Consider the following 12,083-nt stretch of genomic DNA (forward strand, 5'->3'; position numbering starts at 1 on the left):
CAGAACTTGTTCATGGACTTCTGCAGGGATAAGACAGGGAGAGACCTGCAGATAATTCCCAGCTGCTGGGTTTCAGCAAATGGTACATTGGAGGTGGTGCTGCCAAGAGATTGGGATCCCAAAAGAGAAAGACATCTGGGGTTATGGTCGTTGAGCTGAGGAGCCAATTGTCAGACATCCAAAAGCAAATGCCCAGCAGGGAGGTACATGCAGAAGGAGGTAAGGGCTAGAGACAAAGGCCGGTGTCATCAAAGGGAGATGGTGTTTAAGACCCATGAGCTGAATGAGACACTTTAGGAGAGTCACACAAAGAAAACAGAAGGGACCTGGACCAGCACTGGGGAACTCCTAACATTTGCCACCACAAAACAAAAGAGAAACCCATGGAAAGATGGAGAAGGAGCCCAGGGACAAAGCCTACTGAAGGTCACACAGGATGTGAGCATGGACAATGGATCTGGCAATGCAGAAGCCATTGGTGACCTGCCCACTTCTGGATTCAGGCATTGCCAGTGATTGGGAGAGACATCATGAGTCCACTTCCAGGACAGGAGTGGCCAAGGGCAAAGAGTCAGCCACGGAGAACTACGTGACCTTGGTCAGGTACTGCCACCCACACTGGGCACCAGCCGATTTCTGCAAGTACAAGCTGCCTGCTTGAGGTACACAACCACTGCGGATACCCCCCAGTGGCTCCCGGGTCACCTGCAGAAGACACAGCACCCTCTGTAATTCTGTTCCGTTCCCACCACAGAACGGGGAGGCAAGGGAAACACCATCTCCTTCCTACTTCCTGACTTGACGCCTCCACAACCAGGAACCTCTCTGACCCAGGCTGTTCGGGGTTACTAACAGATTGCTGTGTCCTGCTCATCTTAATCACCAGCCCTCAGAGGGCACCTTCAAACACCCCTCAGTTACTCTCCTCGCAAATTCACTTTCAGTACAGACAAGACAGCAAGGGAAGGTGGAAACACCCATAGGTGCCTACTCATGTTGCACTCCCTGGTGACACCCACAGGCTGAGGGCAGGCCACAAATCAGGAGGCTCACAGACAAGCCGAGAGGCAACACAAGTTCAAGGAAGAAAAGCACAGGAGACAGCTTTCTGGAAAACCAGGGTGGGCTACTAGAAACAGGCTCTTCCCTAAAGTCTGATCAAAAAGACATTTTCCAACAGGGCTCAAAGCCCATCTCAGCAACACAGGACACGTGCAACCAAATCACAAAGAAATGAGCACTTAAAATGACATCTGTTGGATTAATTAGCTGTGTAATTAGTCTCCCCTTGGTGGACTCAGGCTTTGTCGCTGCTGTCTGAGTCCTCCCCAGGTGAGATTTTATTCCAAATACCACACTCCAAGAGGAATAAAGAGTAAGCCAGGCACAGAAAAAAAAGCATCTGTGGTGCACAAGACTGGGGGAGGAAGGGGCAGGGAGAAGAGAAGGAAGTTTCAGAAGAACTTTTTTGGGGGTCTTTTAAAAGCTGGATCAGAGAGGAAACAGAAGAACTCAAGAACCCAGCACCTCTGAGCAACCTGCAGACACCAAGTCAGCGCCAAAGGCTCAGAACCTCAAATTAGGGCAGCAAAGTAACAGGGAGGGAGAAAGCAGGGCCTGGATTCAAAAAGAATACAATGAGAGTGGATGGAGGTCAGGATTCTGGTCCCTGGAGAAACCGTTTAGTTTTCCTATGCGGACAGCTGCAGCCATCACTAATAGGAACCAAGTCTGGGCAAAAATATAATCAAAATAAAACTGATGAGAGCCAAATCCAAGAACCAGAAAGTGAACACACACAGGGCTGTCCAGCCAAATCCCGCCCACAGTGCTTCCTCAACCACAGCAGGCTTCGAGGTCACACTCACTGACTCACGTCTAGGACGGTAAGGAAATCACAGTCCCGGGACCAAGGCCACTTGGCTTGGGAAGCTGGAGAGCCCAGGAATGCTCCCTGAGCTCTGGCAATCTTTAACGATTTTAGAAAGAAGGAGAGATGGTGGTGGAGGGGACACCCAGCCTGTGAAAGCACAGCAAATGTAGGAAAGATGGCACTGAAAGCCATGCTGGAAGAGGGGACTCTTGGCTGGAAGTGAGCCTTTGGGGCACTCTGGGTCCCCACATACAAAGCACAGAGTAGAAAACCACCTTGTGCTGCTCAGAAAACCTTCTGGGGCCCATGGCAATCAGTAGTTCCTAAAGAGACTGAAATATGCAACCCTCCAAACAAATGTGCCCTGTTATCATTAGGACGTATTTTAAGCAAGATGAGGTCCTTCTGCTAGGAGTCCCCATCATAAGCAGAGACAGAGCACTTTTAGACCCTCAGGTCCATTTGCAGGACCACGCGGTGACACGGCTCCCACCCAAGCCCTTCAGAATGGCCAAAGGGAACATGGGAACAAATGCTAAGCCTTGATTATTTTCACTCTTGTCTCAAAGGTCCAGAAACACAATAACCTAGGTAAAACCAACAGGAGAACTGAGTAAAATCCCAACATGTGTACCAATGTCCTGCAACCAACTATAGCCACGCAAAACCTGTGACAGCCAAGGTACACAGAACCCTATTAGGAGGGCCTTGTGGTCCTTTCTGATCCCATCTCCTTTGTGAGGGCCTGCAGGCTTCACCATGCCTAAGGTATACGGGAAGTAAGGGTATGCAGAAAGAAAGTTCCAGGATCCTACAGGTAAGACTGCTTCCCCCAAGCTTTGAAAAAAGTCACTACCACCTCACTCTAATGCACATCTGATACCCCACATCTCCCCTGTTTGGCCAAAGGCACCCTGCATACAGAAGGAGAGTTCTAAAGAAAGAGAAGCACGGATGGGGAGCAGAGTGTGTGCAGTGCCTGGGGCTGCCACACACAGTGTGGACAAGGGGCAAGGCACATAGTGCATGCTTCCAACATGGAGTTCTCTTAACACAACAGCTCGAGGCCAGCCTGAGTTACAAAGTGAGAACCTGTCTCAAAATAAAATCAAATAAAACAAAGACAGGCTGTGATGAGCAGTTCCCTGAGTAATTCTAATGCACAGCAAGGAAAATGTTGGTACAGCTGTTGACCTAAGAGACTGAATATGCTCTGGAGGCTCCCTCCAGAGTCTGGGAACCGGCCCTGCTCATTAACAGTTACAAGTCAAACACCATCCCCATAGGTAAACAAGTCTACCTTCTCACTTTTGCCTTTCTCTGATGAGGATGTAGGTCCTAGAGATGGTACCCTAAGCACTCCTGATGAATAGCATGAACTCAGAGGGACGCTGCATTGACTCTCAGCAACTGGTACTGGGGTCCTCCATGGGCAGTAATAACCCAGACCCCATTGCAGTGACTGTGCACGTCCAAATACCAACTGCAGTCAGGTGTGGTGGCTCATGCCTATAATCCTAGCCACTCAGGAGACAGAGATCGTGAAGATCTCTGGGTTTGACACCAGCCTGGGCAGAAAGTTCATGAGACCCTATGTCAACCAACAGATGGGATCTCACAAACTTTCTTGCTCTTGTTGACACAGAACTGAGGTCCTCCTGATCTCTGCCTCCCAAGTAGCTTAAGATGACAGGCACATACCACCATTCCCAGCTATTTGCCTGGCCTCTAACTTCAGCCCTTCCAATCTCAGCTTCCCAAGTAGGTAGGATTACAGGTGTGAGCCACTGGTGTCTGGCTATCATTACAATTTTTAAACTTTCATCCAACATTCTGGTTGCTTCAAAAAAAAAAAAAAGTGCCAGAAATCTAATTTTAATAAAGTATAAAATTACTTAGTACTACCAAAATGAATCACAACAGCCTTCCCCAACCTACACTTAAACAGTATTTATAGGTTTGAGTTATATTTAAAACAGAATTAAGAATATGGTTCAGGTGTATTATGTAATTATTTAAAAAACTTGCTTTTCCTGACAATGTTCCTGACAATGCGTAATTGTTCCCTTACAATTTCCCTTTCAAAACAAAAAAACCAGAAACACCTGTTGGAACTGTATATATTCAAATGCACACTTGGAGTCCAAGTCCTCAGCAAGCTGAAAGGATTCAAACTTGAGCTCAGGCCTTTGGCCCTTTCTGAGGCACCTGTCAGACGGGCTTTCCCGCCAGCCTGGGTTTGCCCAGAACAAATGCAACACATGCTGTTATCCTGGAATGCAGAGCAATGGAACATTCCCAGGAAAACTGTCCTAAGGGCTGCAAGACCACCCCTCAGAAGGCAGATGCCATGAGAGCAAAGAATTCCTCTAGACTGGAGGCGGGGCTCAAAGTTTGAGACTTTCTCTCACAGCAGATATAGGGTTTTTGAGCTTAAAGATTTGGAAGGCTTTCAAGTATTCTGACAAAGTAGTAATTCACAGGACTCTTAAAATTAGACCCTCTTCTCCCCAGCTCAAGCCAGGGGCTACGGTACATCTTTGGAATCCAGAAGGAGACTTGTAAGTGGCCCCAGAGAACTGGGTATGCGGAAATGTGCAAAAGCCGCCCTGACAGACATGTCACCTGATCTCCAACGTCAGAAAAGGGAACTCCAGAACTTTTCCAGTTTGTTCTCAGCTCATTTTTAAAGGAACTGGTGGGACCCACAGTCCCCACTAAAGTGGCATAAAAGACTCGGGTCCTCCTGCAAGTCCCTGCATCTCTATGTCTGAGAAAACCCCTCCTGGCAGAGAGCTTGATGAAGGCAAGGGATCGAAGAAGCTTCCTGGAGGGAAGAGGACACAGGAGAGGAACAGGAAAAGGTGAGAGGGTGACATGTCATCCATAAGCTTCAAATGCCTTCCAGAGACAGCCAGGCCTTTTTTGCTCTTCTTGCTCGGCCAACCTAAACCTGTGGGGTACCTGGGGATAGGGGGCTGGGAACGAGCTAGGGAAAAGTGGCTATGAAAGGAAACTTGAACAATTAGCCATCCAATTTGAAAGACAGTAAAGAGCTCCAACTACACAGAACACAAAAATAAACAGCTCTACAATGCACCATATGCCAAATACATTCTTCATGGATAAAATGTGTAAACAGGGGAATAATCAAAAGATATTAGTGGGGCTGTAGGTGTGATTCTAGAGGTAGAGTGCCTGCCTAGCAAGTGTAAGTTTCTGAGTTCAAATCCCAGTACTGCATTTAAAAAAAAGCAGGTAAAAAAGAGAGAACTAGTGAAGTGTGCCAACCTGCCTAAGCATGAATATTGACTTCACCCACTCACCAGCTCATAACCTGAAACCTCTCTATACCTCAGTTTCCCCATATGAAAAGAGATGACATGATAGATTAAATCAGCTAATATATGTGAATAGATAATATAGCAACTAGCTTATAGCAAGTATTGCACAGGCATTAGCTATTATTTTTATAAGGGAAAGGAGAAAAGTTATAACCACATGACAAACTTCTGTATGCTGAGATGTACAGAGCAAAACTGAAGACAATGAAAGACTGGGAGGAAGAATTAAAATGTGTGATAAGCCAAGGGTTTCCACAAGCCCATCAGGAAAAAAGAACCAATCAAGAAAATGAACAAGCAAGGGTTACAAACAGGAAAACACCAAAGAAATACAAAGAGGCAGCAAATAACATGCAAAAATGCTCACCCAATCTCACAATTAAAGAGTCTCAGGTTAGAACAACACTGTCAATCTGACAATGAAAACAGAACAATGACAACATTCACTGGTGCTGGTCTCTGTGGGAGGTTAGGTATCACCTGTTGGAGAGGGGATGGTTGCTTTCTTTCTGAAGGACCACTGGAAAATACAATTTCTCTTCATGGAATAGCAGGATATTAATACTCCTTACCTTGTTACTGTGAACATCAAAACAGTGCAAACAGCCTCAATGTACATCAGTAAGAGAGTGGTTAGTGAATGGACTACAATGTGGCCATGAAAAAGAACCTAAGTTGGTTATGGTGGTAAATACCTATAATCCCAGCAATCAGGAGGCTGAGGCAAGATGATCTCTAGTTCAAGGCCAGCAAAACAAACAAACAACAAAAGACAAGGCCTTACCTTCTTGACACGAAGGTGTGTACAAAACTGTAAGATGAGTGACCTAGACAAAGTGTGAGCCTAGAGCCACCACTGAATACAGAACACAGTAAGCCCACCTTACTGAAAGTTTTATTACAGGCAGTTCTGACCAAGCCTGATCAAAAAAAAAAAAAAAAACAGGAAAAAAAATCAAAATTTCAAAAACAAAAATTTTAAATTCCTGTGCACATTCCCCAGCTCAGCAGATGTGGAGAAGCCTAGATCAGTCACTGTCTTTAAATCCTTGTGTGATCTGCTGAGTGATTCCCTGCCCTTCATTTTGTAAATACACGGTCTGGCTTCCAAAAAGCAAATTGTACTGAAAAAGAAAGGTAAAAGTTAGGGCAATTCTCTGATGCCAAAAAGGGCAGGTGATGTGCTTAATTTAAGTGATAAAAGGAAATTTTTAGATTTGGTGAAAGGCGGCATGTCCTTGGCGGAAGTCAGGCGGCATTATGGGAAAAGTGAGTGGAGCATCCGCAGCATTTGGGATAAAGGGCAGGGTGAGCTCTAGTTTTAGGTGAGCTGTATTGATGTGTGCAACACTGATTTCTGTGGTAGTAATGTAGCCTACTCATGAGGATTCACGTTAGGACGCTCGACCTACTACACGTAGGGAAACGTGAATCACTTCAGAGCAGTGAACTCCAAGCGTCCTCAACATTCACAGTTTTCCTTCCACAGCGGGCTCCTTGGAACCACACACCCATGGGTCTACCATAATACCTACTCGGGGATCCAGATGATAGATGTATGGGTAGGAAGCTTCTAGAACACAAGGAACCTTCCCAAGGGGTAACAACCTTCCACACTGCACACCACAGGAATGCATTAGCCACATGTTCCTACAGCAGTGATGGATTGACCTGGTCCTGGCCTGAGTCCTGCCCCCAAAGAAGACTGGTCTTTCTATCTGCCTAGAGTCCCTTCAAGTTGACTGGTGGCTGCAAGAAATGCCAGAGCCAGGCCGAGCTCTCTGGCCTGGACCCATGCGACCCATATACTGTCTCCCAGTCCAGGCAAAGAGCCCATGTCCTGCCAGCCCCAAGCACTTGGTGAGAGAAATAAACTTCAGATCCCCAGCTGCTCTGGTGCAGGAGGGTAGGAAAGCTGAAGGTGCTAAAATTGACCAAAACACCTGGCCTTTCCCACCTTCTACATCACCTTTGGAAAACCATTCCCCTCCTTTCATTTTTCAGTCAAAGACACCTAGGTAGGGGGACAAGGAAGCATAAGTATGCACTTAAAACAAAAAAGTCTACCTGATGAGAAAACCAGGTTTGAGGAAACCAGCTCCACAATCCTGAGGAGAATCAGACAGACAGCACTTCAAATGCTAGCCATGCCAGGGTGGAGGGGACTGAAGGAAGGGGAGACAGCCTAGCTCATTTGCAGTCTTCACTGTCAAAGCAAGAGAAAAGCTGCCAGACAACAACCCTGGGCATCAAGTGAGCATCTGTCTTCTTAAGATGCCCCTACACATACACACACCATGTACCCATTAAGGAGATCAAATATGCAGACTTTTTTTTTTTTTTCAGTACTGGGGATTGAACCCAGGGCCTCACATTTGCAAGACAAGTGCTCTTGAGCCATGCCTCCCCAGACCTTTTTTTTTTTTGAGACCAGGTTTTGCTACTACTATCCTTTTTACCTCAAATTCATGATCTTCTTGCCTCTGCCTCCCAAATGATTGGAATTACATGCATATACCACTGTGCTTAGCTCCCAAAAAGATTCTACTTCATCAAGGAAGGAAAAAGAAAGATTCTAAAGTAATGTGATCCAAGAGAGGGTCTCTTACACCCCCCTGCACTGCAAAACCCTCAGAGGAGGGCAGGAGTAGAAGGCTAGCACGTGCACAACTTGGCTGTAGGTGCACATGTTTTAATGGATCAGTGCCTCCTACTTTAGGTCAAGTACAGGGAGCTTGGACACTGGCTTCTTTTCTCGTTTGTCTTGCTGGCCCACGGCTGGGCTGCCATGTGGCCCAGACACAGCTCCATGGTAGACAGCCCTCTTTGGCATAATTTAAGATTACCATGAAACCTAGGGTCTTGGCCCAATTAAAGGCACCTCAGCTGGGAGCTGTTTGAGTTATGGGTTCTGGTAGGGTCTTAATCTGTCAGCTAAAGTTGATGGATTTCCATTCCAATGACTCCTAGGTAAAGACATCAACATGAAAAGCAGATTCTGAGAGTTGGCAGATATACACGATTTCCAACCGTCTTTCTGCATCCTTCTTCCCCCAAGCAGAAAAAGACCACAAATTAATTTCAGAGAGCTCACCATTAATGCCACATAGCCAGAAAAGTAAGGCAAATGCAGGAGTGACCATGCTAGCCCTACCCAAGAGCCAGAAGACTCAAGATTTAAACCAGCCAGTGAAAAAAGCAGGGGCAGGCACTGTCAGTTCTGGCAGCTGCCCTCATCGACACAAGTACGCACACCCCACATCTCTGTGGGAGATAGGGACTGAAAAGTGTGTGTGGGGTGGAGGGGGGGTGAAAAATGTGGATGTGTTCTTGGAGCTCACCCTGATGAAAGACAAGTGCCTTTTCCACAACACACCTTCACTTGGGCTAAGATGAGTCCCTAGGCACAGAAGCCAGAGCCCAGGCTCCAAGCATCTCTGCAGCCTCTGTCAACACGATGTTGAGTGACAGGTCACAGATGTGTGGCCATGAGAGGATGACCAGAGCCATCTAAGCAGTCCAACATGCACACTTTGGTCACACAGGAGTCCAAGGAACTGGAGCTTCCATCCAATACCTTGCCTCTCCACCTTCCACCTCTTGACTTCCAGGAGGCCAGGAAGCAGCACACATTGGACATTAATCTCGTTTTAAAAACTGTCATCACACAACAATCAAAACTAGACAATTCCAGGCAAAAAGGGAATAACATTACCATGTTTCTACAGATTGACCCAACAGTCTCATGTCAGGGGAGAAATCATCCTATACCACTAGGCACTGTGGTTAATGCCTGTAAGTCCGGTACTCAGAAGGAAAGGTACAGGATACTGGTCTAAGGCCAGCTGGGCAAAAGCTTGAGCCCCTATCTGAAAACGTAAAGCTAACCGGGCTGGGGGCGTGGCTCAAGTTACAGAGCAACTGTCTAGCAAGTGTAAAGGCCTAAATTCGAACTGCAGTACCTCAAAAAAAGAAAAGTTTATTTTTCACCCCACACTTCCAGAAAGCTCAGTCCTAATAGTAGTACCCTTATCTGAAATGCTTGGGACCCAGAAGTGGTTTGAATTTTGAATATTATTTCTGCTTCTGGAATATTTGTACATATATAATTGGGATGAAACCCAGATTGAAACACAAAATGCATACTTTATTTACACAGCCTAAAGATAATTTGACATGATATTTTTAAAGCACATGCGTTTTGACTATGCTGTATCACAGAAGGTCAAGTGTGGAATTTTCCACATAGAGCATCACGCTGGTGCTCAAAAAGTTTCATATTCTAGAGTGCTGCGGATTTGGGATTTTCAAGGTAGGGATGCTCCGAGTACACCAGCATTTCTGACATGAAAGGCAGTGCCCTTGGATGTGAGGTCACATAACAAACCAGAAAGCCACATCACTGCCTATATCTCCTGAGACTGCAGCTCTGTCTCCTCCAATGTGAAGGGAAGAGGAGGGAAATAGAGCTTCAGCTGAAAGAGGGGAAGTGGGAGACGTGCTGGGAAGCCAAACACGTCATGGCCACTTCAGTGGATGCAGTAGCAAGCAATGTCGGGGTGTTTGCGGCCAGTTGTGAACAAATTGCACCAGGGAGCTGGGATGGGATGGGATGGGATGGTGTGGGGTGGGAGGGGTGAGCAAGGTGGGTTGTGAGTGAGGGGCCAGTGCCTTCCTCAGATCAGCTGCATCTGGAGCGGTCTCTCTAGCAGACAGTAAAGAACTCGATTACACCCAGTTAACTGTGCTCTAAACTGATTATGCATGTGCCGGCCTAATGGATCACATTAGCAAGAGGAAAAATAACATGCAATCAATCTCCATTTACTACAGGCCACACCAGGGCCCAGAGAAAAAGTGACTCAAACCGCTCAAGCCCCACCCCAAATCCATGGAACTGACGGAACCCAGTGAGAGCAAGCCCACTTGGTGGCAAGAGAGGTTTATCTTAGTCACACTGAGAGACAAAAGGGTTCAGGGCCAGCACCGGAATGATAATCCTGTCTGTGTCATCTACAGTGGATGAGAGAGCTCCCACCCCCCACAGAAGAGCCTCAATAAGTAGGGGACATTCATTACCCAAGGGCTAATGAGACCAGACTAACGACCTCTGGCTCCTGATGCAGGGAATTCTACACTGAAACTTAGGAGCTGGTCACCCCCCAGGGATGTGCCAGCCAGACACATTATTATGGCACCTCTCCTTTAGGCACTGGTTCCCATGTTCTACCCTGCATCTCAACACTTAAGACCCTTCAACTTCTGCTGTATTTTTTAAGCAAATATCCTCCACCTTAAAGAGAAAAAGAAAAAATAAATAAGGTCCAGGAGGGTAAGGCAAGCAGAGCTAGAAATGCAGAAACACACCAATAAGTTGTTTCCTTCCTATCCCCTCTTCCCCCATCCCCCATAAAATGCCTCTCCCTGAAGCTCCAGGGCATCCCTGAGCATGGTTTGGGGGACCAAAGGGGACATTTTCAGTGAATTCTCCAGGTTCCAGGGCTTTTAGAAGCAAAGTCCAGTGCCTGGGAGACTCTTAGCCAATACTCAGGCCACATGGAAGGTGTAACATGGAGCACCTGTCATCACTGTGTGCATTTCATAGTCTAGGGGGCTGTTTTTGAATCAGATGGAAGCGGCCAGCCTCTAGATGACCCTTTATTGAAACTGCATACAGATTTCAATGACCATGATGAGCCATTTGTGCAAACTTTACTCAGTCAGGTCCTTCGGAAATTCTTTTTTACACTGGTTTTTCCATCAGGCTTTCTTAGCCACATGGGCACCATCCTGTGGCCAGTTCAGACCTCTAATTTGCCCTGACTACAAAGAGCACTTTCTTTCCATGGTGGCACAAACTCACTGAAGACTGTGAAGATGTTGTCCAGACTTTCCCCAGTACACCGCAGTTAGAGTTGGAAGTCACTTCCAGAACATTCTATCCCTACTACCCACATTTTTCGCTTTCTCCTCCCTCCCCTAAAATGGTTTCTGATCCATGGTGCACAGCCCCACCCCACCATCCTGAGAACAAGTAACCATAAAATGAATTACAGTCATCAAACAGGCAGGGGCCAGTGTGGGCAAGAGATCAGAAGTCTTCCTTACTTGGAGTCTCCATTTAAAAACTTGGTGAGTAGACAGGCGATTACACTAGCTCAGGGTCAGCAGAAAGTAAACACTGGCCCACAGGTGTGAAACCAGTGTGAAAGGAAAGAGGAGAGCTGGCGATAAAGGAAGGAGAATGGGAAGACAGTGGCAAGGGGAATGGAAGGAACAGGGCTGAGATTTATGGCCATTTGTACCTGATTGTTCATACGAAAACCATTATGGGATGATTAGAGAAAAAGGTGAGGCTTTAAGTCCAGCGAAAATCAATAGAAACGTCTGGAGCGATCCTGCCAGGCAAGTGAAAGGACTATTTACAGTATCCAGAGCTCCTCCTCCTCTGTCACTGTCTTCAGAATTGAGGGTGGGGGGCAGAAAGGAGTGGAAAGGAAAGGAGGCAGATGGAAGAAGCCTAGAAAAAGACCATTAGAAGGAAAAGAGACATAAAATATAGGAAGCATAGGGAAAACTAAAAAGCAAAAGGCCCCCTTCACTTGACCCAATTTTTCCCCATAGTGTTTACCACCTTCCGGCCTACTATGTAATTCATTCATTGTGTCTGTCACCCATCTTCCACCAAGAGAACGGAAGGTCTATGAGAGCAGGAATTTTGTTGTTGTTCTAATTTTGCACTGATGTAAGGCACATGTCCAGAACAGTGCCTGGTATGCAGAAGGTGTTCAAGGTATACGTGTTGGCTGAATAAATAAATGAACGAACAGATGAATGAATGAACCACCCCAAAGGGGCATCCAAGA

At 46.5% G+C, this 12,083-nt stretch overlaps 1 protein-coding gene across 5 annotated transcripts in view; it reads right to left on the reverse strand.

The window, feature by feature from the left end:
- Zfhx3 (zinc finger homeobox 3) overlaps window positions 1-12,083 on the reverse strand; it is a 246,152-nt gene that overhangs the window by 138,021 nt on the left and 96,048 nt on the right. The gene's annotated exons all lie outside the window — the stretch shown is intronic.

The sequence above is a fragment of the Castor canadensis genome, chromosome 15, assembly GCF_047511655.1.
Source record: "Castor canadensis chromosome 15, mCasCan1.hap1v2, whole genome shotgun sequence".
In the NCBI taxonomy this organism is placed as follows: Eukaryota; Metazoa; Chordata; class Mammalia; order Rodentia; family Castoridae; genus Castor; species Castor canadensis.